Source organism: Misgurnus anguillicaudatus, chromosome 21 (genome assembly GCF_027580225.2).
Source record: "Misgurnus anguillicaudatus chromosome 21, ASM2758022v2, whole genome shotgun sequence".
NCBI classification, from domain to species: Eukaryota; Metazoa; Chordata; class Actinopteri; order Cypriniformes; family Cobitidae; genus Misgurnus; species Misgurnus anguillicaudatus.
This window is the reverse complement of record NC_073357.2, coordinates 7,958,105-7,983,422: the sequence shown is the minus strand read 5'-3', so window position 1 is coordinate 7,983,422 and position 25,318 is coordinate 7,958,105. Positions and strand designations below refer to the sequence as shown.

Here is a 25,318-nt window from a genome sequence, read left to right as displayed (position 1 = left end):
AAGGTCATGAAAAAAACGAACTGGAATGCAGGGTTTGTTCAAGGCTGTTGGATGGAACCTGACTACTTCCTCATTGCAGTACAGCCCAGCCTGACTAGTGGAAGACGTTGCCACCATCAGACTGCTCACTCGCCTGCAGTCCTGCCTGGGTCACTGTTTAAAGAGGTTAATAGGTTCTTGCTCACAGAACCTATATGTTGTTCATTTTTTTCCAGAACTAGCAGTATAGCTAATCTGTACATATTAAACACATTCCTGATGGCCTCGTGGCCTAATGGATAAGGCGTCTGACTTCCGATCAGAAGATTGTAGGTTCGAGTCCTGCCGGGACGCAGCTTTAACAGCTTAATTGGTTCTGTCTCACATCCCCCACTATGTGGCCAGCATTTTAAAAGACAATCTGATGCGTAATCTAGCTGGAAAAAGCACCGGATCATTGTTGCATTGATGGTGGATGTTGTTACTTATGACACCGCTCTACTAAAAACTGTTCTTTGCTTAACTGATAAAAACATATTTGATTCTGAGATATGATGCGAGTGGAAACGGTGGGATCATCTGGTTGGAATGAGAAATGGAGATCCATTTGAACCCACTTCAAGTGTTCTAGCAGTAGTGGGCACTCGTACAATGTAAGCAATAACGTACCTCCAAATGAACGAGACTGAGGGAAGTTAGCGAGGAAAGGTCATAAAAAAACGAACTGGAATGCAGGGTTCGTTCAAGGCTGTTGAATGGAACCTGACTACTTCCTCATTGCAGATCCATTTGAACCCACTTCAAGTGTTCTAGCAGTAGTGGGCACTCGTACAATGTAAGCAATAACGTACCTTCAAATGAACGAGACTGAGGGAAGTTAGCGAGGGAAGGTCATAAAAAACGAACTGGAATGCAGGGTTCGTTCAAGGCTGTTGGATGGAACCTGACATACTTCCTCATTGCAGTACAGCCCAGCCTGACTAGTGGAAGACGTTGCCACCATCAGACTGCTCACTCGCCTGCAGTCCTGCCTGGGTCACTGTTTTAACAGGTTAATAGGTTCTTGCTCACAGAACCTATATGTTGTTCATTTTTTTCCAGAACTAGCAGTATAGCTAATCTGTACATATTAAACACATTCGTGACGGCCTCGTGGCCTAATGGATAAGGCGTCTGACTTCGGATCAGAAGATTGCAGGTTCGAGTCCTGCCGGGTCGCAGCTTTAACAGCTTAATTCGTTCTGGCTCACATCCCCCACTACGTGGCCAGGATTTTAAAAGACAATCTGATGCGTAATCTAGCTGGAAAAAGCACCGGATCATCGTTGCATTGATGGTGGATGTTGTTACTAATGACACCGCTCTACTAAAAACTGTTCTTTGCTTAACTGATAAAAACATATTTGATTCTGAGATATGATGCGAGTGGAAACGGTGGGATCATCTGGTTGGAATGAGAAATGGAGATCCATTTGAACCCACTTCAAGTGTTCTAGCAGTAGTGGGCACTCGTACAATGTAAGCAATAACGTACCTCCAAATGAACGAGACTGAGGGAAGTTAGCGAGGAAAGGTCATAAAAAAACGAACTGGAATGCAGGGTTCGTTCAAGGCTGTTGAATGGAACCTGACTACTTCCTCATTGCAGATCCATTTGAACCCACTTCAAGTGTTCTAGCAGTAGTGGGCACTCGTACAATGTAAGCAATAACGTACCTCCAAATGAACGAGACTGAGGGAAGTTAGCGAGGGAAGGTCATAAAAACGAACTGGAATGCAGGGTTCGTTCAAGGCTGTTGGATGGAACCTGACTACTTCCTCATTGCAGTACAGCCCAGCCTGACTAGTGGAAGACGTTGCCACCATCAGACTGCTCACTCGCCTGCAGTCCTGCCTGGGTCACTGTTTTAACAGGTTAATAGGTTCTTGCTCACAGAACCTATATGTTGTTCATTTTTTTCCAGAACTAGCAGTATAGCTAATCTGTACATATTAAACACATTCGTGACGGCCTCGTGGCCTAATGGATAAGGCGTCTGACTTCGGATCAGAAGATTTCAGGTTCGAGTCCTGCCGGGGTCGCAGCTTTAACAGCTTAATTCTTTCTGGCTCACATCCCCCACTACGTGGCCAGGATTTTAAAAGACAATCTGATGCGTAATCTAGCTGGAAAAAGCACCGGATCATCGTTGCATTGATGGTGGATGTTGTTACTTATGACACCGCTCTACTAAAAACTGTTCTTTGCTTAACTGATAAAAACATATTTGATTCTGAGATATGATGCGAGTGGAAACGGTGGGATCATCTGGTTGGAATGAGAAATGGAGATCCATTTGAACCCACTTCAAGTGTTCTAGCAGTAGTGGGCACTCGTACAATGTAAGCAATAACGTACCTCCAAATGAACGAGACTGAGGGAAGTTAGCGAGGAAAGGTCATAAAAAAACGAACTGGAATGCAGGGTTCGTTCAAGGCTGTTGAATGGAACCTGACTACTTCCTCATTGCAGATCCATTTGAACCCACTTCAAGTGTTCTAGCAGTAGTGGGCACTCGTACAATGTAAGCAATAACGTACCTCCAAATGAACGAGACTGAGGGAAGTTAGCGAGGGAAGGTCATAAAAAACGAACTGGAATGCAGGGTTCGTTCAAGGCTGTTGGATGGAACCTGACTACTTCCTCATTGCAGTACAGCCCAGCCTGACTAGTGGAAGACGTTGCCACCATCAGACTGCTCACTCGCCTGCAGTCCTGCCTGGGTCACTGTTTTAACAGGTTGATAGGTTCTTGCTCACAGAACCTATATGTTAAGTTAATTTTTTTTCCAGAACTAGCAGTATAGCTAATCTGTACATATTAACACATTTGTGACGGCCTCGTGGCCTAATGGATAAGGCGTTTGACTTCGGATCAGAAGATTGCAGGTTCGAGTCCTGCCGGGGTCGCAGCTTTACCGGCTTAATTCGTTCTGGCTCACATCCCCCACTACGTGGCCAGCATTTTAAAAGACAATCTGATGCGTAATCTAGCTGGAAAAAGCACCGGATCATCGTTGCATTGATGGTGGATGTTGTTACTTATGACACCACTCTACTAAAAACTGTTCTTTGCTTAACTGATAAAAACATATTTGATTCTGAGATATGATGCGAGTGGAAACGGTGGGATCATCTGGTTGGAATGAGAAATGGAGATCCATTTGAACCCACTTCAAGTGTTCTAGCAGTAGTGGGCACTCGTACAATGTAAGCAATAACGTACCTCCAAATGAACGAGACTGAGGGAAGTTAGTGAGGAAAGGTCATAAAAAAACGAACTGGAATGCAGGGTTCGTTCAAGGCTGTTGAATGGAACCTGACTACTTCCTCATTGCAGATCCATTTGAACCCACTTCAAGTGTTCTAGCAGTAGTGGGCACTCGTACAATGTAAGCAATAACGTACCTCCAAATGAACGAGACTGAGGGAAGTTAGCGAGGGAAGGTCATAAAAAACGAACTGGAATGCAGGGTTCGTTCAAGGCTGTTGGATGGAACCTGACAACTTCCTCATTGCAGTACAGCCCAGCCTGACTAGTGGAAGACGTTGCCACCATCAGACTGCTCACTCGCCTGCAGTCCTGCCTGGGTCACTGTTTTAACAGGTTAATAGGTTCTTGCTCACAGAACCTATATGTTGTTCATTTTTTTCCAGAACTAGCAGTATAGCTAATCTGTACATATTAAACACATTCGTGACGACCTCGTGGCCTAATGGATAAGGCGTCTGACTTCGGATCAGAAGATTGCAGGTTCGAGTCCTGCCGGGGTCGCAGCTTTAACAGCTTAATTCGTTCTGGCTTACATCCCCCACTACGTGGCCAGGATTTTAAAAGACAATCTGATGCGTAATCTAGCTGGAAAAAGCACCGGATCATCGTTGCATTGATGGTGGATGTTGTTACTTATGACACCGCTCTACTAAAAACTGTTCTTTGCTTAACTGATAAAAACATATTTGATTCTGAGATATGATGCGAGTGGAAACGGTGGGATCATCTGGTTGGAATGAGAAATGGAGATCCATTTGAACCCACTTCAAGTGTTCTAGCAGTAGTGGGCACTCGTACAATGTAAGCAATAACGTACCTCCAAATGAACGAGACTGAGGGAAGTTAGCGAGGAAAGGTCATAAAAAAACGAACTGAAATGCAGGGTTCGTTCAAGGCTGTTGAATGGAACCTGACTACTTCCTCATTGCAGATCCATTTGAACCCACTTCAAGTGTTCTAGCAGTGGTGGGCACTCGTACAATGTAAGCAATAACGTACCTCCAAATGAACGAGACTGAGGAAAGTTAGCGAGGGAACGTCATAAAAAACGAACTGGAATGCAGGGTTCGTTCAAGGCTGTTGGATGGAACCTGACTACTTCCTCATTGCAGATCCATTTGAACCCACTTCAAGTGTTCTAGCAGTAGTGGGCACTCGTACAATGTAAGCAATAACGTACCTCCAAATGAACGAGACTGAGGGAAGTTAGCGAGGAAAGGTCATAAAAAAACGAACTGGAATGCAGGGTTCGTTCAAGGCTGTTGAATGGAACCTGACTACTTCCTCATTGCAGATCCATTTGAGCCCACTTCAAGTGTTCTAGCAGTAGTGGGCACTCGTACAATGTAAGCAATAACGTACCTCCAAATGAACGAGACTGAGGGAAGTTAGCGAGGGAAGGTCATAAAAAACGAACTGGAATGCAGGGTTCGTTCAAGGCTGTTGGATGGAACCTGACTACTTCCTCATTGCAGTACAGCCCAGCCTGACTAGTGGAAGACGTTGCCACCATCAGACTGCTCACTCGCCTGCAGTCCTGCCTGGGTCACTGTTTTAACAGGTTAATAGGTTCTTGCTCACAGAACCTATATGTTGTTCATTTTTTTCCAGAACTAGCAGTATAGCTAATCTGTACATATTGAGCACATTCGTGATGGCCTTGTGGCCTAATGGATAAGGCGTCTGACTTCGGATCAGAAGATTGCAGGTTCGAGTCCTGCCGGGGTCGCAGCTTTAACAGCTTAATTCGTTCTGGCTCACATCCCCCACTACGTGGCCAGGATTTTAAAAGACAATCTGATGCGTAATCTAGCTGGAAAAAGCACCGGATCATCGTTGCATTGATGGTGGATGTTGTTACTTATGACACCGCTCTACTAAAAACTGTTCTTTGCTTAACTGATAAAAACATATTTGATTCTGAGATGTGATGCGAGTGGAAACGGTGGGATCATCTGGTTGGAATGAGAAATGGAGATCCATTTGAACCCACTTCAAGTGTTCTAGCAGTAGTGGGCACTCGTACAATGTAAGCAATAACGTACCTCCAAATGAACGAGACTGAGGGAAGTTAGCGAGGAAAGGTCATAAAAAAACGAACTGGAATGCAGGGTTCGTTCAAGGCTGTTGAATGGAACCTGACTACTTCCTCATTGCAGATCCATTTGAACCCACTTCAAGTGTTCTAGCAGTAGTGGGCACTCGTACAATGTAAGCAATAACGTACCTCCAAATGAACGAGACTGAGGGAAGTTAGCGAGGGAAGGTCATAAAAAACGATCTGGAATGCAGGGTTCGTTCAAGGCTGTTGGATGAAACCTGACTACTTCCTCATTGCAGTACAGCCCAGCCTGACTAGTGGAAGACGTTGCCACCATCAGACTGCTCACTCGCCTGCAGTCCTGCCTGGGTCACTGTTTTAACAGGTTAATAGGTTCTTGCTCACAGAACCTATATGTTGTTCATTTTTTTCCAGAACTAGCAGTATAGCTAATCTGTACATATTAAACACATTTGTGACGGCCTCGTGGCCTAATGGATAAGGCGTCTGACTTCTATTCAGAAGATTGCAGGTTTGAGTCCTGCCAGGGTCGCAGCTTTAACAGCTTAATTAGTTCTGGCTCACATCCCCCACTACGTGGCCAGGATTTTAAAACACAATCTGATGCGTAATCTAGCTGGAAAAAGCACCGGATCATCGTTGCATTGATGGTGGATGTTGTTACTTATGACACCGCTCTACTAAAAACTGTTCTTTGCTTAACTGATAAAAACATATTTGATTCTGAGATATGATGCGAGTGGAAACGGTGGGATCATCTGGTTGGAATGAGAAATGGAGATCCATTTGAACCCACTTCAAGTGTTCTAGCAGTAGTGGGCACTCGTACAATGTAAGCAATAACGTACCTCCAAATGAACGAGACTGAGGGAAGTTAGCGAGGAAAGGTCATAAAAAAACGAACTGGAATGCAGGGTTCGTTCAAGGCTGTTGAATGGAACCTGACTACTTCCTCATTGCAGATCCATTTGAACCCACTTCAAGTGTTCTAGCAGTAGTGGGCACTCGTACAATGTAAGCAATAACGTACCTCCAAATGAACGAGACTGAGGGAAGTTAGCGAGGGAAGGTCATAAAAAACGAACTGGAATGCAGGGTTCGTTCAAGGCTGTTGGATGGAACCTGACTGCTTCCTCATTGCAGATCCATTTGAACCCACTTCAAGTGTTCTAGCAGTAGTGGGCACTCGTACAATGTAAGCAATAACGTACCTCCAAATGAATGAGACTGAGGGAAGTTAGCGAGGGAAGGTCATGAAAAAAACGAACTGGAATGCAGGGTTCGTTCAAGGCTGTTGGATGGAACCTGACTACTTCCTCATTGCAGTACAGCCCAGCCTGACTAGTGGAAGACGTTGCCACCATCAGACTGCTCACTCGCCTGCAGTCCTGCCTGGGTCACTGTTTTAACAGGTTAATAGGTTCTTGCTCACAGAACCTATATGTTAAGTTAATTTTTTTTCCAGAACTAGCAGTATAGCTAATCTGTACATATTAACACATTCCTGATGGCCACGTGGCCTAATGGATAAGGCGTTTGACTTCGGATCAGAAGATTGCAGGTTCGAGTCCTGCCGGGGTCGCAGCTTTACCAGCTTAATTCGTTCTGGCTCACATCCCCCACTACGTGCCCAGCATTTTAAAAGACAATCTGATGCGTAATCTAGCTGGAAAAAGCACCGGATCATCGTTGCATTGATGGTGGATGTTGTTACTTATGACACCGCTCTACTAAAAACTGTTCTTTGCTTAACTGATAAAAACATATTTGATTCTGAGATATGATGCGAGTGGAAACGGTGGGATCATCTGGTTGGAATGAGAAATGGAGATCCATTTGAACCCACTTCAAGTGTTCTAGCAGTAGTGGGCACTCGTACAATGTAAGCAATAACGTACCTCCAAATGAACGAGACTGAGGGAAGTTAGCGAGGAAAGGTCATAAAAAAACGAACTGAAATGCAGGGTTCGTTCAAGGCTGTTGAATGGAACCTGACTACTTCCTCATTGCAGATCCATTTGAACCCACTTCAAGTGTTCTAGCAGTGGTGGGCACTCGTACAATGTAAGCAATAACGTACCTCCAAATGAACGAGACTGAGGAAAGTTAGCGAGGGAACGTCATAAAAAACGAACTGGAATGCAGGGTTCGTTCAAGGCTGTTGGATGGAACCTGACTACTTCCTCATTGCAGATCCATTTGAACCCACTTCAAGTGTTCTAGCAGTAGTGGGCACTCGTACAATGTAAGCAATAACGTACCTCCAAATGAACGAGACTGAGGGAAGTTAGCGAGGAAAGGTCATAAAAAAACAAACTGGAATGCAGGGTTCGTTCAAGGCTGTTGAATGGAACCTGACTACTTCCTCATTGCAGATCCATTTGAGCCCACTTCAAGTGTTCTAGCAGTAGTGGGCACTCGTACAATGTAAGCAATAACGTACCTCCAAATGAACGAGACTGAGGGAAGTTAGGGAGGGAAGGTCATAAAAAACGAACTGGAATGCAGGGTTCGTTCAAGGCTGTTGGATGGAACCTGACTACTTCCTCATTGCAGTACAGCCCAGCCTGACTAGTGGAAGACGTTGCCACCATCAGACTGCTCACTCGCCTGCAGTCCTGCCTGGGTCACTGTTTTAACAGGTTAATAGGTTCTTGCTCACAGAACCTATATGTTGTTCATTTTTTTCCAGAACTAGCAGTATAGCTAATCTGTACATATTGAGCACATTCGTGATGGCCTTGTGGCCTAATGGATAAGGCGTCTGATTTCGGATCAAAAGATTGCAGGTTCGAGTCCTGCCGGGGTCGCAGCTTTAACAGCTAAATTCGTTCTGGCTCACATCCCCCACTACGTGGCCAGGATTTTAAAAGACAATCTGATGCGTAATCTAGCTGGAAAAAGCACCGGATCATCGTTGCATTGATGGTGGATGTTGTTACTTATGACACCGCTCTACTAAAAACTGTTCTTTGCTTAACTGATAAAAACATATTTGATTCTGAGATGTGATGCGAGTGGAAACGGTGGGATCATCTGGTTGGAATGAGAAATGGAGATCCATTTGAACCCACTTCAAGTGTTCTAGCAGTAGTGGGCACTCGTACAATGTAAGCAATAACGTACCTCCAAATGAACGAGACTGAGGGAAGTTAGCGAGGAAAGGTCATAAAAAAACGAACTGGAATGCAGGGTTCGTTCAAGGCTGTTGAATGGAACCTGACTACTTCCTCATTGCAGATCCATTTGAACCCACTTCAAGTGTTCTAGCAGTAGTGGGCACTCGTACAATGTAAGCAATAACGTACCTCCAAATGAACGAGACTGAGGGAAGTTAGCGAGGAAAGGTCATAAAAAAACGAACTGGAATGCAGGGTTCGTTCAAGGCTGTTGAATGGAACCTGACTACTTCCTCATTGCAGATCCATTTGAACCCACTTCAAGTGTTCTAGCAGTAGTGGGCACTCGTACAATGTAAGCAATAACGTACCTCCAAATGAACGAGACTGAGGGAAGTTAGCGAGGGAAGGTCATAAAAAACGATCTGGAATGCAGGGTTCGTTCAAGGCTGTTGGATGGAACCTGACTACTTCCTCATTGCAGTACAGCCCAGCCTGACTAGTGGAAGACGTTGCCACCATCAGACTGCTCACTCGCCTGCAGTCCTGCCTGGGTCACTGTTTTAACAGGTTAATAGGTTCTTGCTCACAGAACCTATATGTTGTTCATTTTTTTCCAGAACTAGCAGTATAGCTAATCTGTACATATTAAACACATTTGTGACGGCCTCGTGGCCTAATGGATAAGGCGTCTGACTTCTATTCAGAAGATTGCAGGTTTGAGTCCTGCCAGGGTCGCAGCTTTAACAGCTTAATTAGTTCTGGCTCACATCCCCCACTACGTGGCCAGGATTTTAAAACACAATCTGATGCGTAATCTAGCTGGAAAAAGCACCGGATCATCGTTGCATTGATGGTGGATGTTGTTACTTATGACACCGCTCTACTAAAAACTGTTCTTTGCTTAACTGATAAAAACATATTTGATTCTGAGATATGATGCGAGTGGAAACGGTGGGATCATCTGGTTGGAATGAGAAATGGAGATCCATTTGAACCCACTTCAAGTGTTCTAGCAGTAGTGGGCACTCGTACAATGTAAGCAATAACGTACCTCCAAATGAACGAGACTGAGGGAAGTTAGCGAGGAAAGGTCATAAAAAAACGAACTGGAATGCAGGGTTCGTTCAAGGCTGTTGAATGGAACCTGACTACTTCCTCATTGCAGATCCATTTGAACCCACTTCAAGTGTTCTAGCAGTAGTGGGCACTCGTACAATGTAAGCAATAACGTACCTTCAAATGAACGAGACTGAGGGAAGTTAGCGAGGGAAGGTCATAAAAAACGAACTGGAATGCAGGGTTCGTTCAAGGCTGTTGAATGGAACCTGACTACTTCCTCATTGCAGATCCATTTGAACCCACTTCAAGTGTTCTAGCAGTAGTGGGCACTCGTACAATGTAAGCAATAACGTACCTCCAAATGAACGAGACTGAGGGAAGTTAGCGAGGGAAGGTCATAAAAAACGAACTGGAATGCAGGGTTCGTTCAAGGCTGTTGGATGGAACCTGACTACTTCCTCATTGCAGTACAGCCCAGCCTGACTAGTGGAAGACGTTGCCACCATCAGACTGCTCACTCGCCTGCAGTCCTGCCTGGGTCACTGTTTTAACAGGTTAATAGGTTCTTGCTCACAGAACCTATATGTTGTTAATTTTTTTCCAGAACTAGCAGTATAGGTAATCTGTACATATTAAACACATTCGTGACGGCCTCGTGGCCTAATGGATAAGGCGTCTGACTTCGGATCAGAAGATTGTAGGTTCGAGTCCTGCCGGGACGCAGCTTTAACAGCTTAATTGGTTCTGGCTCACATCCCCCACTATGTGGCCAGCATTTTAAAAGACAATCTGATGCGTAATCTAGCTGGAAAAAGCACCGGATCATTGTTGCATTGATGGTGGATGTTGTTACTTATGACACCGCTCTACTAAAAACTGTTCTTTGCTTAACTGATAAAAACATATTTGATTCTGAGATATGATGCGAGTGGAAACGGTGGGATCATCTGGTTGGAATGAGAAATGGAGATCCATTTGAACCCACTTCAAGTGTTCTAGCAGTAGTGGGCACTCGTACAATGTAAGCAATAACGTACCTCCAAATGAACGAGACTGAGGGAAGTTAGCGAGGAAAGGTCATAAAAAAACGAACTGGAATGCAGGGTTCGTTCAAGGCTGTTGAATGGAACCTGACTACTTCCTCATTGCAGATCCATTTGAACCCACTTCAAGTGTTCTAGCAGTAGTGGGCACTCGTACAATGTAAGCAATAACGTACCTTCAAATGAACGAGACTGAGGGAAGTTAGCGAGGGAAGGTCATAAAAAACGAACTGGAATGCAGGGTTCGTTCAAGGCTGTTGAATGGAACCTGACTACTTCCTCATTGCAGATCCATTTGAACCCACTTCAAGTGTTCTAGCAGTAGTGGGCACTCGTACAATGTAAGCAATAACGTACCTCCAAATGAACGAGACTGAGGGAAGTTAGCGAGGGAAGGTCATAAAAAACGAACTGGAATGCAGGGTTCATTCAAGGCTGTTGGATGGAACCTGACTACTTCCTCATTGCAGTACAGCCCAGCCTGACTAGTGGAAGACGTTGCCACCATCAGACTGCTCACTCGCCTGCAGTCCTGCCTGGGTCACTGTTTTAACAGGTTAATAGGTTCTTGCTCACAGAACCTATATGTTGTTAATTTTTTTCCAGAACTAGCAGTATAGGTAATCTGTACATATTAAACACATTCGTGACGGCCTCGTGGCCTAATGGATAAGGCGTCTGACTTCGGATCAGAAGATTGCAGGTTCGAGTCCTGCCGGGGTCGCAGCTTTAACAGCTTAATTCTTTCTGGCTCACATCCCCCACTACGTGGCCAGGATTTTAAAAGACAATCTGATGCGTAATCTAGCTGGAAAAAGCACCGGATCATCGTTGCATTGATGGTGGATGTTGTTACTTATGACACCGCTCTACTAAAAACTGTTCTTTGCTTAACTGATAAAAACATATTTGATTCTGAGATATGATGCGAGTGGAAACGGTGGGATCATCTGGTTGGAATGAGAAATGGAGATCCATTTGAACCCACTTCAAGTGTTCTAGCAGTAGTGGGCACTCGTACAATGTAAGCAATAACGTACCTCCAAATGAACGAGACTGAGGGAAGTTAGCGAGGAAAGGTCATAAAAAAACGAACTGGAATGCAGGGTTCGTTCATGGCTGTTGAATGGAACCTGACTACTTCCTCATTGCAGATCCATTTGAACCCACTTCAAGTGTTCTAGCAGTAGTGGGCACTCGTACAATGTAAGCAATAACGTACCTCCAAATGAACGAGACTGAGGGAAGTTAGCGAGGGAACGTCATAAAAAACGAACTGGAATGCAGGGTTCGTTCAAGGCTGTTGGATGGAACCTGACTGCTTCCTCATTGCAGATCCATTTGAACCCACTTCAAGTGTTCTAGCAGTAGTGGGCACTCGTACAATGTAAGCAATAACGTACCTCCAAATGAACGAGACTGAGGGAAGTTAGCGAGGGAAGGTCATAAAAAACGAACTGGAATGCAGGGTTCGTTCAAGGCTGTTGGATGGAACCTGACTACTTCCTCATTGCAGTACAGCCCAGCCTGACTAGTGGAAGACGTTGCCACCATCAGACTGCTCACTCGCCTGCAGTCCTGCCTGGGTCACTGTTTTAACAGGTTAATAGGTTCTTGCTCACAGAACCTATATGTTGTTCATTTTTTTCCAGAACTAGCAGTATAGCTAATCTGTACATATTAAACACATTTGTGATGGCCTCGTGGCCTAATGGATAAGGCGTCTGACTTCAGATCAGAAGATTGCAGGTTCGAGTACTGCCGGGGTCGCAGCTTTAACAGCTTAATTCGTTCTGGCTCACATCCCCCACTACGTGGCCAGGATTTTAAAACACAATCTGATGCGTAATCTAGCTGGAAAAAGCACCGGATCATCGTTGCATTGATGGTGGATGTTGTTACTTATGACACCGCTCTACTAAAAACTGTTCTTTGCTTAACTGATAAAAACATATTTGATTCTGAGATATGATGCGAGTGGAAACGGTGGGATCATCTGGTTGGAATGAGAAATGGAGATCCATTTGAACCCACTTCAAGTGTTCTAGCAGTAGTGGGCACTCGTACAATGTAAGCAATAACGTACCTCCAAATGAACGAGACTGAGGGAAGTTAGCGAGGGAACGTCATAAAAAACGAACTGGAATGCAGGGTTCGTTCAAGGCTGTTGGATGGAACCTGACTACTTCCTCATTGCAGTACAGCCCAGCCTGACTAGTGGAAGACGTTGCCACCATCAGACTGCTCACTCGCCTGCAGTCCTGCCTGGGTCACTGTTTTAACAGGTTAATAGGTTCTTGCTCACAGAACCTATATGTTGTTAATTTTTTTCCAGAACTAGCAGTATAGCTAATCTGTACATATTAAACACATTCGTGACGGCCTCGTGGCCTAATGGATAAGGCGTCTGACTTCGGATCAGAAGATTGCAGGTTCGAGTCCTGCCGGGGTCGCAGCTTTAACAGCTTAATTCGTTCTGGCTCACATCCCCCACTACGTGGCCAGTATTTTAAAAGACAATCTGATGCGTAATCTAGCTGGAAAAAGCACCGGATCATTGTTGCATTGATGGTGGATGTTGTTACTTATGACACCGCTCTACTAAAAACTGTTCTTTGCTTAACTGATAAAAACATATTTGATTCTGAGATATGATGCGAGTGGAAACGGTGGGATCGTCTGGTTGGAATGAGAAATGGAGATCCATTTGAACCCACTTCAAGTGTTCTAGCAGTAGTGGGCACTCGTACAATGTAAGCAATAACGTACCTCTAAATGAACGAGACTGAGGGAAGTTAGCGAGGAAAGCTCATAAAAAAACGAACTGGAATGCAGGGTTCGTTCAAGGCTGTTGAATTGAACCTGACTACTTCCTCATTGCAGATCCATTTGAACCCACTTCAAGTGTTCTAGCAGTAGTGGGCACTCGTACAATGTAAGCAATAACGTACCTCCAAATGAACGAGACTGAGGGAAGTTAGCGAGGGAAGGTCATAAAAAACGAACTGGAATGCAGGGTTCGTTCAAGGCTGTTGGATGGAACCTGACTGCTTCCTCATTGCAGATCCATTTGAACCCACTTCAAGTGTTCTAGCAGTAGTGGGCACTCGTACAATGTAAGCAATAACGTACCTCCAAATGAATGAGACTGAGGGAGGTTAGCGAGGGAAGGTCATGAAAAAAACGAACTGGAATGCAGGGTTTGTTCAAGGCTGTTGGATGGAACCTGACTACTTCCTCATTGCAGTACAGCCCAGCCTGACTAGTGGAAGACGTTGCCACCATCAGACTGCTCACTCGCCTGCAGTCCTGCCTGGGTCACTGTTTTAACAGGTTAATAGGTTCTTGCTCACAGAACCTATATGTTAAGTTCATTTTTTTCCAGAACTAGCAGTATAGCTAATCTGTACATATTAAACACATTCTTGTCGGCCTCGTGGCCTAATGGATAAGGCGTCTGACTTTGGATCAGAAGATTGCAGGTTCGAGTCCTGCCGGGGTCGCAGCTTTAACAGCTTAATTCGTTCTGGCTCACATCCCCCACTACGTGGCCAGCATTTTAAAAGACAATCTGATGCGTAATCTAGCTGGAAAAAGCACCGGATCATCGTTGCATTGATGGTGGATGTTGTTACTTATGACACCGCTCTACTAAAAACTGTTCTTTGCTTAACTGATAAAAACATATTTGATTCTGAGATATGATGCGAGTGGAAACGGTGGGATCATCTGGTTGGAATGAGAAATGGAGATCCATTTGAACCCACTTCACGTGTTCTAGCAGTAGTGGGCACTCGTACAATGTAAGCAATAACGTACCTCCAAATGAATGAGACTGAGGGAAGTTAGCGAGGAAAGGTCATAAAAAACGAACTGGAATGCAGGGTTCGTTCAAGGCTGTTGAATGGAACCTGACTACTTCCTCATTGCAGATCCATTTGAACCCACTTCAAGTGTTCTAGCAGTAGTGGGCACTCGTACAATGTAAGCAATAACGTACCTCCAAATGAACGAGACTGAGGGAAGTTAGCGAGGGAAGGTCATAAAAAAACGAACTGGAATGCAGGGTTCGTTCAAGGCTGTTTGATGGAACCTGACTGCTTCTTCATTGCAGATCCATTTGAACCCACTTCAAGTGTTCTAGCAGTAGTGGGCACTCGTACAATGTAAGCAATAACGTACCTCCAAATGAATGAGACTGAGGGAAGTTAGCGAGGGAAGGTCATGAAAAAAACGAACTGGAATGCAGGGTTCGTTCAAGGCTGTTGGATGGAACCTGACTACTTCCTCATTGCAGTACAGCCCAGCCTGACTAGTGGAAGACGTTGCCACCATCAGACTGCTCACTCGCCTGCAGTCCTGCCTGGGTCACTGTTTTAACAGGTTAATAGGTTCTTGCTCACAGAACCTATATGTTAAGTTCATTTTTTTCCAGAACTAGCAGTATACCTAATCCGTACATATTAAACACATTCGTGACGGCCTCGTGGCCTAATGGATAAGGCGTCTGACTTCCGATCAGAAGATTGCAGGTTCGAGTCCTGCCGGGGTCGCAGCTTTAACAGCTTAATTCGTTCTGGCTCACATCCCCCACTACGTTGTCAGCATTTTAAAAGACAATCTGATGCGTAATCTAGCTGGAAAAAGCACCGGATCATCGTTGCATTGATGGTGGATGTTGTTACTTATGACGCCGCTCTACTAAAAACTGTTCTTTGCTTAACTGATAAAAACATATTTGATTCTGAGATATGATGCGAGTGGAAACGGTGGGATCATCTGGTTGGAATGAGAAATGGAGATCCATTTGAACCCACTTCAAGTGTTCTAGCAGTAATGGGCACTTGTACAATGTAAGCAATAACGTACCTCCAAATGAACGAGACTGAGGGAAGTAAGCGAGGGAAGGTCATTAAAAAAACGAACTGGAATGCAGGGTTCGTTCAAGGCTGTTGGATGGAATCTGACTACTTCCTCATTGCAGATCCATTTGAACCCACTTCATGTGTTCTAGCAGTAGTGGGCACTCGTACAATGTAAGCAATAACGTACCTCCAAATGAACGAGACTGAGGGAAGTTAGCGAGGGAAGGTCATAAAAAAACGAACTGGAATGCAGGGTTCGTTCAAGGCTGTTGGATGGAACCTGACTACTTCCTCATTGCAGTACAGCCCAGCCTGACTAGTGGAAGATGTTGCCACCATCAGGCTGCTCACTCGCCTGCAGTCCTGCCTGGGTCACTGTTTTAACAGGTTAATAGGTTCTTGCTCACAGAACCTATATGTTAAGTTAATTTTTTTCCAGAACTAGCAGTATAGCTAATATGTACATATTAAACACATTCGTGACGGCCTCGTGGCCTAATGGATAAGGCGTCTGACTTCGGATCAGAAGATTGCAGGTTCGAGTCCTGCCGGGGTCGCAGCTTTAACAGCTTAATTGGTTCTGGCTCACATCTCCCACTACGTGGTCAGCATTTTAAAAGACATCTGATGCGTAATCTAGCTGGAAAAAGCACCGGATCATCGTTGCATTGATGGTGGATGTTGTTACTTATGACGCCGCTCTACTAAAAACTGTTCTTTGCTTAACTGATAAAAACATATTTGATTCTGAGATATGATGCGAGTGGAAACGGTGGGATCATCTGGTTGGAATGAGAAATGGAGATCCATTTGAACCCACTTCAAGTGTTCTAGCAGTAATGGGCACTTGTACAATGTAAGCAATAACGTACCTCCAAATGAACGAGACTGAGGGAAGTAAGCGAGGGAAGGTCATTAAAAAAACGAACTGGAGTGCAGGGTTCGTTCAAGGCTGTTGGATGGAATCTGACTACTTCCTCATTGCAGATCCATTTGAACCCACTTCATGTGTTCTAGCAGTAGTGGGCACTCGTACAATGTAAGCAATAACGTACCTCCAAATGAACGAGACTGAGGGAAGTTAGCGAGGGAAGGTCATAAAAAAACGAACTGGAATGCAGGGTTCGTTCAAGGCTGTTGGATGGAACCTGACTACTTCCTCATTGCAGTACAGCCCAGCCTGACTAGTGGAAGATGTTGCCACCATCAGGCTGCTCACTCGCCTGCAGTCCTGCCTGGGTCACTGTTTTAACAGGTTAATAGGTTCTTGCTCACAGAACCTATATGTTAAGTTAATTTTTTTCCAGAACTAGCAGTATAGCTAATATGTACATATTAAACACATTCGTGACGGCCTCGTGGCCTAGTGGATAAGGCGTCTGACTTCGGATCAGAAGATTGCAGGTTCGAGTCCTGCCGGGGTCGCAGCTTTAACAGCTTAATTGGTTCTGGCTCACATCTCCCACTACGTGGTCAGCATTTTAAAAGACATCTGATGCGTAATCTAGCTGGAAAAAGCACCGGATCATCGTTGCATTGATGGTGGATGTTGTTACTTATGACGCCGCTCTACTAAAAACTGTTCTTTGCTTAACTGATAAAAACATATTTGATTCTGAGATATGATGCGAGTGGAAACGGTGGGATCATCTGGTTGGAATGAGAAATGGAGATCCATTTGAACCCACTTCAAGTGTTCTAGCAGTAGTGGGCACTCGTATAATGTAAGCAATAACGTACCTCCAAATGAACTAGACTGAGGGAAGTTAGCGAGGGAAGGTCATAAAAAACGAACTGGAATGCAGGGTTCGTTCAAGGCTGTTGGATGGAACCTGACTACTTCCTCATTGCAGTACAGCCCAGCCTGACTAGTAGAAGACGTTGCCACCATCAGACTGCTCACTCGCCTGCAGTCCTGCCTGGGTCACTGTTTTAACAGGTTAATAGGTTCTTGCTCACAGAACCTATAAGTTAAGTTCATTTTTTTCCAGAACTAGCAGTATAGCTAATCTGTACATATTAAACACATTCATGATCCTGACTTCGGATCAGAAGATTGCAGGTTCGAGTCCTGCCGGGGTCGAAGCTTTAACAGCTTAATTCGTTCTGGCTCACATCCCCCACTATGTGGTCAGCATTTTAAAAGACAATCTGATGCGTAATCTAGCTGGAAAAAGCACCGGATCATCGTTGCATTGATGGTGGATGTTGTTACTTATGACGCCGCTCTACTAAAAACTGTTCTTTGCTTAACTGATAAAAACATATTTGATTTTGAGATATGATGCGAGTGGAAACGGTGGGATCATCTGGTTGGAATGAGAAATGGAGATCCATTTGAACCCACTTCAAGTGTTCTAGCAGTAATGGGCACTCGTACAATGTAAGCAATAACGTACCTCCAAATGAACGAGACTGAGGGAAGTTAGCGAGGGAAGGTCATAAAAAAACGAACTGGAATGCAGGGTTCGTTCAAGGCTGTTGGATGGAATCTGACTACTTCCTCATTGCAGATCCATTTGAACCCACTTCAAGTGTTCTAGCAGTAGTGGGCACTCGTACAATGTAAGCAATAACGTACCTCCAAATGAATAAGACTGAGGGAAGTTAGCGAGGGAAGGTCATAAAAAAGGAACTGGAATGCAGGGTTCATTCAAGGCTGTTGGATGGAACCTGACTACTTCCTCATTGCAGATCCATTTGAACCCACTTCAAGTGTTCTAGCAGTAGTGGGCACTCGTACAATGTAAGCAATAACGTACCTCCAAATGAACGAGACTGAGGGAAGTTAGCGAGGGAAGGTCATAAAAAACGAACTGGAATGCAGGGTTCGTTCAAGGCTGTTGGATGGAACCTGACTACTTTCTCATTGCAGTACAGCCCAGCCTGACTAGTGGAAGACGTTGCCACCATCAGACTGCTCACTCGCCTGCAGTCCTGCCTGGGTCACTGTTTTAACAGGTTAATAGGTTCTTGCTCACAGAACCTATAAGTTAAGTTCATTTTTTTCCAGAACTTGCAGTATAGCTAATCTGTACATATTAAACACAATCATGACAGCCTCGTGGCCTAATGGATAAGGCGACTGACTTCGCATCAGAAGATTGCAGCTTCGAGTCCTGCCGGGGTCGCAGCTTTAACAGCTTAATTTGTTCTGGCTCACATCCCCCACTACGTGGCCAGCATTTTAAAAGACAATCTGATGCGTAATCTAGCTGGAAAAAGCACCGGATCATCGTTGCATTGATGGTGGAAGTTGTAGTTGTTACTTATGACGCCGCTCTACTAAAAACTGTTCTTTGCTTAACTGATAAAAACATATTTGATTCTGAGATATGATGCGAGTGGAAACGGTGGGATCATCTGGTTGTATTGAGAAATGGAGATCCATTTGAACCCACTTCAAGTGTTCTAGCAGTAGTGGGCACTCGTACAATGTAAGCAATAACGTACCTTCAAATGAACGAGACTGAGGGAAGTTAGCGAGGGAAGGTCATAAAAAAACGAACTGGAATGCAGGGTTCGTTCAAGGCTGTTGGATGGAACCTGACTACTTCCTCATTGCAGTACAGCCCAGCCTGACTAGTGGAAGACGTTGCCACCATCAGGCTGCTCACTCGCCTGCAGTCCTGCCTGGGTCACTGTTTTAACAGGTTAATAGGTTCTTGCTCACAGAACCTATTTGTTAAGTTAATTTTTTTCCAGAACTAGCAGTATAGCTGCGGGGTCGCAGCTTTAACAGCTTAATTGGTTCTGGCTCACATCTCCCACTACGTGGTCAGCATTTTAAAAGACATCTGATGCGTAATCTAGCTGGAAAAAGCACCGGATCATCGTTGCATTGATGGTGGATGTTGTTACTTATGACTCCGCTCTACTAAAAACTGTTCTTTGCTTAACTGATAAAAACATATTTGATTCTGAGATATGATGCGAGTGGAAACGGTGGGATCATCTGGTTGGAATGAGAAATGGAGATCCATTTGAACCCACTTCAAGTGTTCTAGCAGTAGTGGGCACTCGTACAATGTAAGCAATAACGTACCTCCAAATGAATGAGACTGAGGGAAGTTAGCGAGGGAAGGTCATAAAAAAACGAACTGGAATGCAGGGTTCGTTCAAGGCTGTTGGATGGAACCTGACTACTTCCTCATTGCAGTACAGCCCAGCCTGCTCACTCACTCGCCTGCAGTCCTTCCTGGGTCACTGTTTTAACAGGTTAATAGGTTCTTGCTCACAGAACCTATATGTTAAGTTCATTTTTTTCCAGAACTAGCAGTATAGCTAATCTGTACATATTAATAACATTCGTGACGGCCTCATGGCATAATGGATAAGGCGTCTGACTTCGGATCAGAAGATTGCAGGTTCGAGTCCTGCCGGGGTCACAGCTTAATTGGTTCTGGCTCACATCTCCCACTACGTGGTCAGCATTTTAAAAGACATCTGATGCGTAATCTAGCTGGAAAAAGCACCGGATCGTCGTTGCATTGATGGTGGATGTTGTTACTTATGACTCCGCTCTACTAACAACTGTTCTTTGCTTAACTGATAAAAACATATTTGATTCTGAGATATGATGCGAGTGGAAACGGTGGGATCATCTGGTTGGAATGAGAAATGGAGATCCATTTGAACCCACTTCAAGTGTTCTAGCAGTAGTGGGCACTCGTACAATGTAAGCAATAACGTACCTCCAAATGAACGAGACTGAGGGAAGTTAGCAAGGGAAGGTCATAAAAAAACGAACTGGAATGCAGGGTTCGTTCAAGGCTGTTGGATGGAACCTGACTACTTTCTCATTGCAGTACAGCCCAGCCTGACTAGTGGAAGACGTTGCCACCATCAGGCTGCTCACTCGCCTGCAGTCCTGCCTGGGTCACTGTTTTAACAGGTTAATAGGTTCTTGCTCACAGAACCTATATGTTAACACTCTGGGGTCGACGGCGGCGCGGGCGCCACAAACTCTTTATTTTTCAATCACTCCACAAAGAGACTTAAATTACTCTGCTGATTTTTGACATACAGATATGATTTATACATCATTTAAAACGTTACAGTGTCTAGTTTTTTTCTGTCCACTCCCAATAAAAACAGAATGTTCTACTTTTCGCAAAATTACGAAAATAAACATGATGCGCGTTTTGTTCTCTCTCCCTCAGTGAAGTCCTTTCAGAAACGCGTCAGAAAAATAAACTGTAACTTAACCAATACTTGTCGTAGAGACAAAAGATAAATGTCTACATAATGCTTGGAATGTCTCCTTTTAAATGATGTAAGTGAGATTGAAAACAGATATTGTCATTCGGTGTAAACTGTATGAGAAGGTGGAGAAGGACCGTATTTCTCCAGTTACCTCATTATCTGTAATGAGAAGAGATCGCCACACCCCCGCGCCATTGAAGTGAACGAGCCGAAACATCCATATGCATGACTCGTGCCTTCTGCAGTCAATGGATACGCAATCCACAATCCATTCTCTCCATTCCTTGTTGTTCCATCCGATTGCACCAAACATGACATCTAAATCCTTATTTACTTGCGTATGTGTGTCAGTATCTCCAGACGCGAGTCTTTTCTTTGTCTTCCGTCAAACAGTTGACGCGACGGGAACGCACATACACAAACACGCGAGTAAGGAAACTCGACGCGCTTTTTGGTATTCTTATAAAATACGCGATTACAAACAGTACAATCCTTATTTAGTTGCGTCTAAGCGCATATCTCCGCACAGCATGTTTATTAAACACAGGATCACTCGCGTGTGCACACATTCACTGCATTCATGATCAACACGTGAGGTAATGGCGGCGACTGTAAACAAACATTGATAGGTTTATCACGCGTGTCCCTTGTTGTGATTCTAATGATTACAAAAACACAAATAAGAGTCCAGACACCGATAGGCAGTTGTTCTTTTGAGCTTTTTACTGCACAAAAGTAAACCTCTCGCTGGCCAACCAAACACTAACCCTGTGTTGAAGTGTGTTCACTTTACGATGGCCAAACAGTACCTTTACCATGATTAGGCTACTATGGTTTTTAAAAGGTAACTTATACTTGTGAAATTAATAGAAAATATTTCAATAGAAATATATATATAATGTGTGTGTGTATTTACATTATATTGAAAAGTAAACCTTATCATTACTACAGAGAAAGTTACATTCCTGTTGAACATCCCCACAAGGTTCATGTGGCTCATTATTTAACTCTTTTGTCTCTCAGCTGTCAATCACTGATTATTCAGGAGCTTTCCCGCCTCCACGCATACAGCCTTTCCCAAGCAAAAGTGTCTTAGAAATTGTATATCAAAATCTTGCTTTATGTGAACGAGTAGGCCATATGATTTTCACATCATTTTGAAGAAAAAACTCTAGACTACTAGATCCTGTTTTGAAAAGTCTTGGGAAAACATGTTTAGAATGAGTTTTGTGGAGTTATATCAGTGACTTAAAAAATTAGCTTTTTCAAAAACCACGCATAAACATTTTTCTCTCAAAAATACAAACATGTACATACATGTTGATTATATGATATTGTAGCCCAGTTTGTGATGAACACAGTGTTATGAAACTTTTGCCATTAATATGTTTTTAAGCAACTGAAAAAAGCACAAATGTCAGTGCATGTCAAAACTTCCCCAGGGCCCTGAAAACCCCTTAGACCCCAGAGGGTTAAGTTCATTTTTTTCCAGAACTAGCTGTATAGCTAATCTGTACATATTAAACACCTTCATGATGGCCTCGTGGCCTAATGGATAAGGCGTCTGACTTCAGATCAGAAGATTGCAGGTTCGAGTTCTGCCGGGGTCGCAGCTTTAACAGCTTAATTGGTTCTGGCTCACATCCTCCACTACGTGGCCAGCATTTTAAAAGACAATCTGATGCGTAATCTAGCTGGAAAAAGCACCGGATTATCGTTGCATTGATGGTGGATGTTGTTACTTATGACGCCGTTCTACTAAAAACTGTTCTTTGCTTAACTGATAAAAACATATTTGATTCTGAGATATGATGCGAGTGGAAACGGTGGAATCATCTGGTTGGAATGAGAAATGGAGATCCATTTGAACCCACTTCAAGTGTTCTAGCAGTAGTGGGCACTCGTACCATGTAAGCAATAACGTACCTCCAAATGAACGAGACTGAGGGAAGTTAGCGAGGGAAGGTCATAAAAAAACGAACTGGAATGCAGGGTTCGTTCAAGGCTGTTGGATGGAACCTGACTACTTCCTCATTGCAGATCCATTTGAACCCACTTCAAGTGTTCTAGCAGTAGTGGGCACTCGTACAATGTAAGCAATAACGTACCTCCAAATGAACGAGACTGAGGGAAGTTAGCGAGGGAAGGTCATAAAAAAACGAACTGGAATGCAGGGTTCGTTCAAGGCTGTTGGATGGAACCTGACTACTTCCTCATTGCAGATCCATTTGAACCCACTTCAAGTGTTCTAGCAGTAGTGGGCACTCGTACAATGTAAGCAATAACGTACCTCCAAATGAATGAGACTGAGGGAAGTTAGCGAGGGAAGGTCATAAAAAAACGAACTGGAATGCAGGGTTCGTTCAAGGCTGTTGGATGGATCCTGACTTCTTCCTCATTGCAGTACAGCCCAGCCTGACTAGTGGAAGACGTTGCCACCATCAGACTGCTCACTCGCCTGCAGTCCTGCCTGGGTCACTGTTTTAACAGGTTAATATGTTCTTGCTCACAGAACCTATATTTTAAGTTCATTTTTTCCAGAACTAGCAGTATAGCTAATCTGTACATATTAAACACATTCGTGATGACCTCTTGGCCTAATGGATAAGGCGTCTGACTTCGGATCAGAAGATTGCAGGTTCGAGTCCTGCCGGGTCGCAGCTTTAACAGCTTAATTGGTTCTGGCTCACATCCCCCACTACGTGGCCAGCATTTTAAAAGACAATCTGATGCGTAATCTAGCTGGAAAAAGCACCGGATCATCGTTGCATTGATGGTGGATGTTGTTACTTATGACTCCGCTCTACTAAAAACTGTTCTTTGCGTAACTGATAAAAACATATTTGATTCTGAGATATGATGCGAGTGGAAACGGTGGGATCATCTGGTTGGAATGAGAAATGGAGATCCATTTGAACCCACTTCAAGTGTTCTAGCAGTAGTGGGCACTCGTACAATGTAAGCAATAACGTACCTCCAAATGAACGAGACTGAGGGAAGTTAGCGAGGGAAGGTCATAAAAAAACGAACTGGAATGCAGGGTTCGTTCAAGGCTGTTGGATGGAACCTGACTACTTCCTCATTGCAGTACAGCCCAGCCTGACTAGTGGAAGACGTTGCCACCATCAGACTGCTCACTCGCCTGCAGTCCTGCCTGGGTCACTGTTTTAACAGGTTAATAGGTTCTTGCTCACAGAACCTATATGTTAAAATTGGGGACGTCTAACTTAATTTCATATATTAAGACTTATTTACACAGCATTTTAAAAGACAATCTGATGCGTAATCTAGCTGGAAAAAGCACCGGATCATCGTTGCATTGATGATGGATGTTGTTTCTTATGACGCCGCTCTACTAAAAACTGTTCTTTGCTTAACTGATAAAAACATATTTGATTTTGAGATATGATGCGAGTGGAAACGGTGGGATCATCTGGTTGCAATGGAGTTGCATGTCATCAGCATAGCAATGCTAGCAAACCCTTATAACCCTCATCCCAAGCCCTAAGCTAGCAATGCTATTAATTTCTTAAGCCACATCTGTGTGTTCCAGATTGCTAGGACCCTCTCAGTGCATTAGCATTCGACAGCGCTTTATGTTCAAGACTGTTGAATGGAATCTGACTCATTCCTCATTGCAGCCCAGCCCAGCTTGACTAGTGGAAGACGTTGCCACTATCATACTGCTTACTCCACTGCAAGGAACGTAAATATCACTAACCAAACCACATTCCACAGGCCTTGGCATTAGTGTTTTCTGTTTGTATGTGTTGATCCTAACATGTTGGTCTTGTGGCCTAATTGATAAGGCGCCTGATATTGGATCAGAAAATTGCAGGCTCGAGTCCTGCTGGGTTTGCCATTGGGTTGGTTTTGTTGTGCAAATCTGGCATCCCTGCCACAACTGTCCATGAACACTCATGAGCAAGCTGACTCTGTCCGCAGTAGTTATACCCATGTCTGATCAAAGGTTGTAGACCAAATCATTATAATTCTTAAACTAAAACAATTATGGTATTTCATTCATTCTGACTTATCAACAGAGTTAAAGAATTTCCGTGGTCACCTCCAGGAGCTCAGGTTTTCGGAAAGGAGCAGTACAGCTGATCTGTCCAGAGACCTATTACACCCAAACTTGTCGGCCTCGTGGCCTAATGGATAAGGCGTCTGACTTCGGATCATAAGACTGCAGGTTGAGTCCTGCCAGGGGCATGGTTTTAACTGGTTAATTGGTTCTTGCTCACATATGATATGTGATCCAGCTTAAAATAAAAAGCAACTCATTATCGTTGCATTAATAGTGGATGTTCAGAAGTTGTGGGATCATCTAGTTCGAATGAGAAATGGAGTTGCATGCCATCAGCATAGCAATAGGCTTGTGTGAGATGCGGCTCGCCTCGCCTTAAATTTAGACAAGAACAGGCAGCTGCAGTGTAGGGATCGACCGATATGGATTTTTTTGTGCCAATGCCGATACCGATTTTTTTCCATCAGCCTTAGCCGATGACCGATACAGGCTGACGATTTTCTTTAGCCGATATTTGGAGCCGATACTGCTTTTTCTCATTCAGTTTATATCATAAAAATGAAACAATGATAAAACCAAATGTTACAACTCTTAATTTAAAAAATGAGCATTTACTGAACTATATTTAGCAAATAGTAAAAAA

The 25,318-nt window shown here is 44.0% G+C and overlaps 15 non-coding genes across 15 annotated transcripts; all 15 read left to right on the top strand.

Annotated features, from left to right (window-relative positions):
- The first annotated feature begins 1,125 nt into the window (after positions 1-1,125).
- trnar-ucg (transfer RNA arginine (anticodon UCG)) lies at positions 1,126-1,197 on the top strand. Its single transcript has one exon. It is a non-coding gene; the product is annotated as a tRNA-Arg (tRNA).
- A 791-nt stretch (positions 1,198-1,988) lies between these two features.
- On the top strand, positions 1,989-2,061 carry trnar-ucg (transfer RNA arginine (anticodon UCG)). Its single transcript has one exon. It is a non-coding gene; the product is annotated as a tRNA-Arg (tRNA).
- Positions 2,062-2,855: 794 nt separating this feature from the next.
- Positions 2,856-2,928, top strand: trnar-ucg (transfer RNA arginine (anticodon UCG)). The gene has a single exon. It is a non-coding gene; the product is annotated as a tRNA-Arg (tRNA).
- Positions 2,929-3,720: 792 nt separating this feature from the next.
- On the top strand, positions 3,721-3,793 carry trnar-ucg (transfer RNA arginine (anticodon UCG)). The gene has a single exon. It is a non-coding gene; the product is annotated as a tRNA-Arg (tRNA).
- Positions 3,794-4,948: 1,155 nt separating this feature from the next.
- trnar-ucg (transfer RNA arginine (anticodon UCG)) lies at positions 4,949-5,021 on the top strand. The gene has a single exon. It is a non-coding gene; the product is annotated as a tRNA-Arg (tRNA).
- Positions 5,022-6,863: 1,842 nt separating this feature from the next.
- trnar-ucg (transfer RNA arginine (anticodon UCG)) lies at positions 6,864-6,936 on the top strand. Its single transcript has one exon. It is a non-coding gene; the product is annotated as a tRNA-Arg (tRNA).
- Positions 6,937-8,091: 1,155 nt separating this feature from the next.
- trnar-ucg (transfer RNA arginine (anticodon UCG)) lies at positions 8,092-8,164 on the top strand. Its single transcript has one exon. It is a non-coding gene; the product is annotated as a tRNA-Arg (tRNA).
- A 2,020-nt stretch (positions 8,165-10,184) lies between these two features.
- Positions 10,185-10,258, top strand: trnar-ucg (transfer RNA arginine (anticodon UCG)). Its single transcript has one exon. It is a non-coding gene; the product is annotated as a tRNA-Arg (tRNA).
- A 971-nt stretch (positions 10,259-11,229) lies between these two features.
- Positions 11,230-11,302, top strand: trnar-ucg (transfer RNA arginine (anticodon UCG)). Its single transcript has one exon. It is a non-coding gene; the product is annotated as a tRNA-Arg (tRNA).
- Positions 11,303-12,958: 1,656 nt separating this feature from the next.
- Positions 12,959-13,031, top strand: trnar-ucg (transfer RNA arginine (anticodon UCG)). Its single transcript has one exon. It is a non-coding gene; the product is annotated as a tRNA-Arg (tRNA).
- A 977-nt stretch (positions 13,032-14,008) lies between these two features.
- trnaq-uug (transfer RNA glutamine (anticodon UUG)) lies at positions 14,009-14,081 on the top strand. The gene has a single exon. It is a non-coding gene; the product is annotated as a tRNA-Gln (tRNA).
- A 977-nt stretch (positions 14,082-15,058) lies between these two features.
- On the top strand, positions 15,059-15,131 carry trnar-ucg (transfer RNA arginine (anticodon UCG)). The gene has a single exon. It is a non-coding gene; the product is annotated as a tRNA-Gly (tRNA).
- Positions 15,132-15,927: 796 nt separating this feature from the next.
- On the top strand, positions 15,928-16,000 carry trnar-ucg (transfer RNA arginine (anticodon UCG)). Its single transcript has one exon. It is a non-coding gene; the product is annotated as a tRNA-Arg (tRNA).
- A 795-nt stretch (positions 16,001-16,795) lies between these two features.
- trnar-ucg (transfer RNA arginine (anticodon UCG)) lies at positions 16,796-16,868 on the top strand. Its single transcript has one exon. It is a non-coding gene; the product is annotated as a tRNA-Arg (tRNA).
- A 2,890-nt stretch (positions 16,869-19,758) lies between these two features.
- Positions 19,759-19,831, top strand: trnar-ucg (transfer RNA arginine (anticodon UCG)). Its single transcript has one exon. It is a non-coding gene; the product is annotated as a tRNA-Arg (tRNA).
- Positions 19,832-25,318: the final 5,487 nt, after the last annotated feature.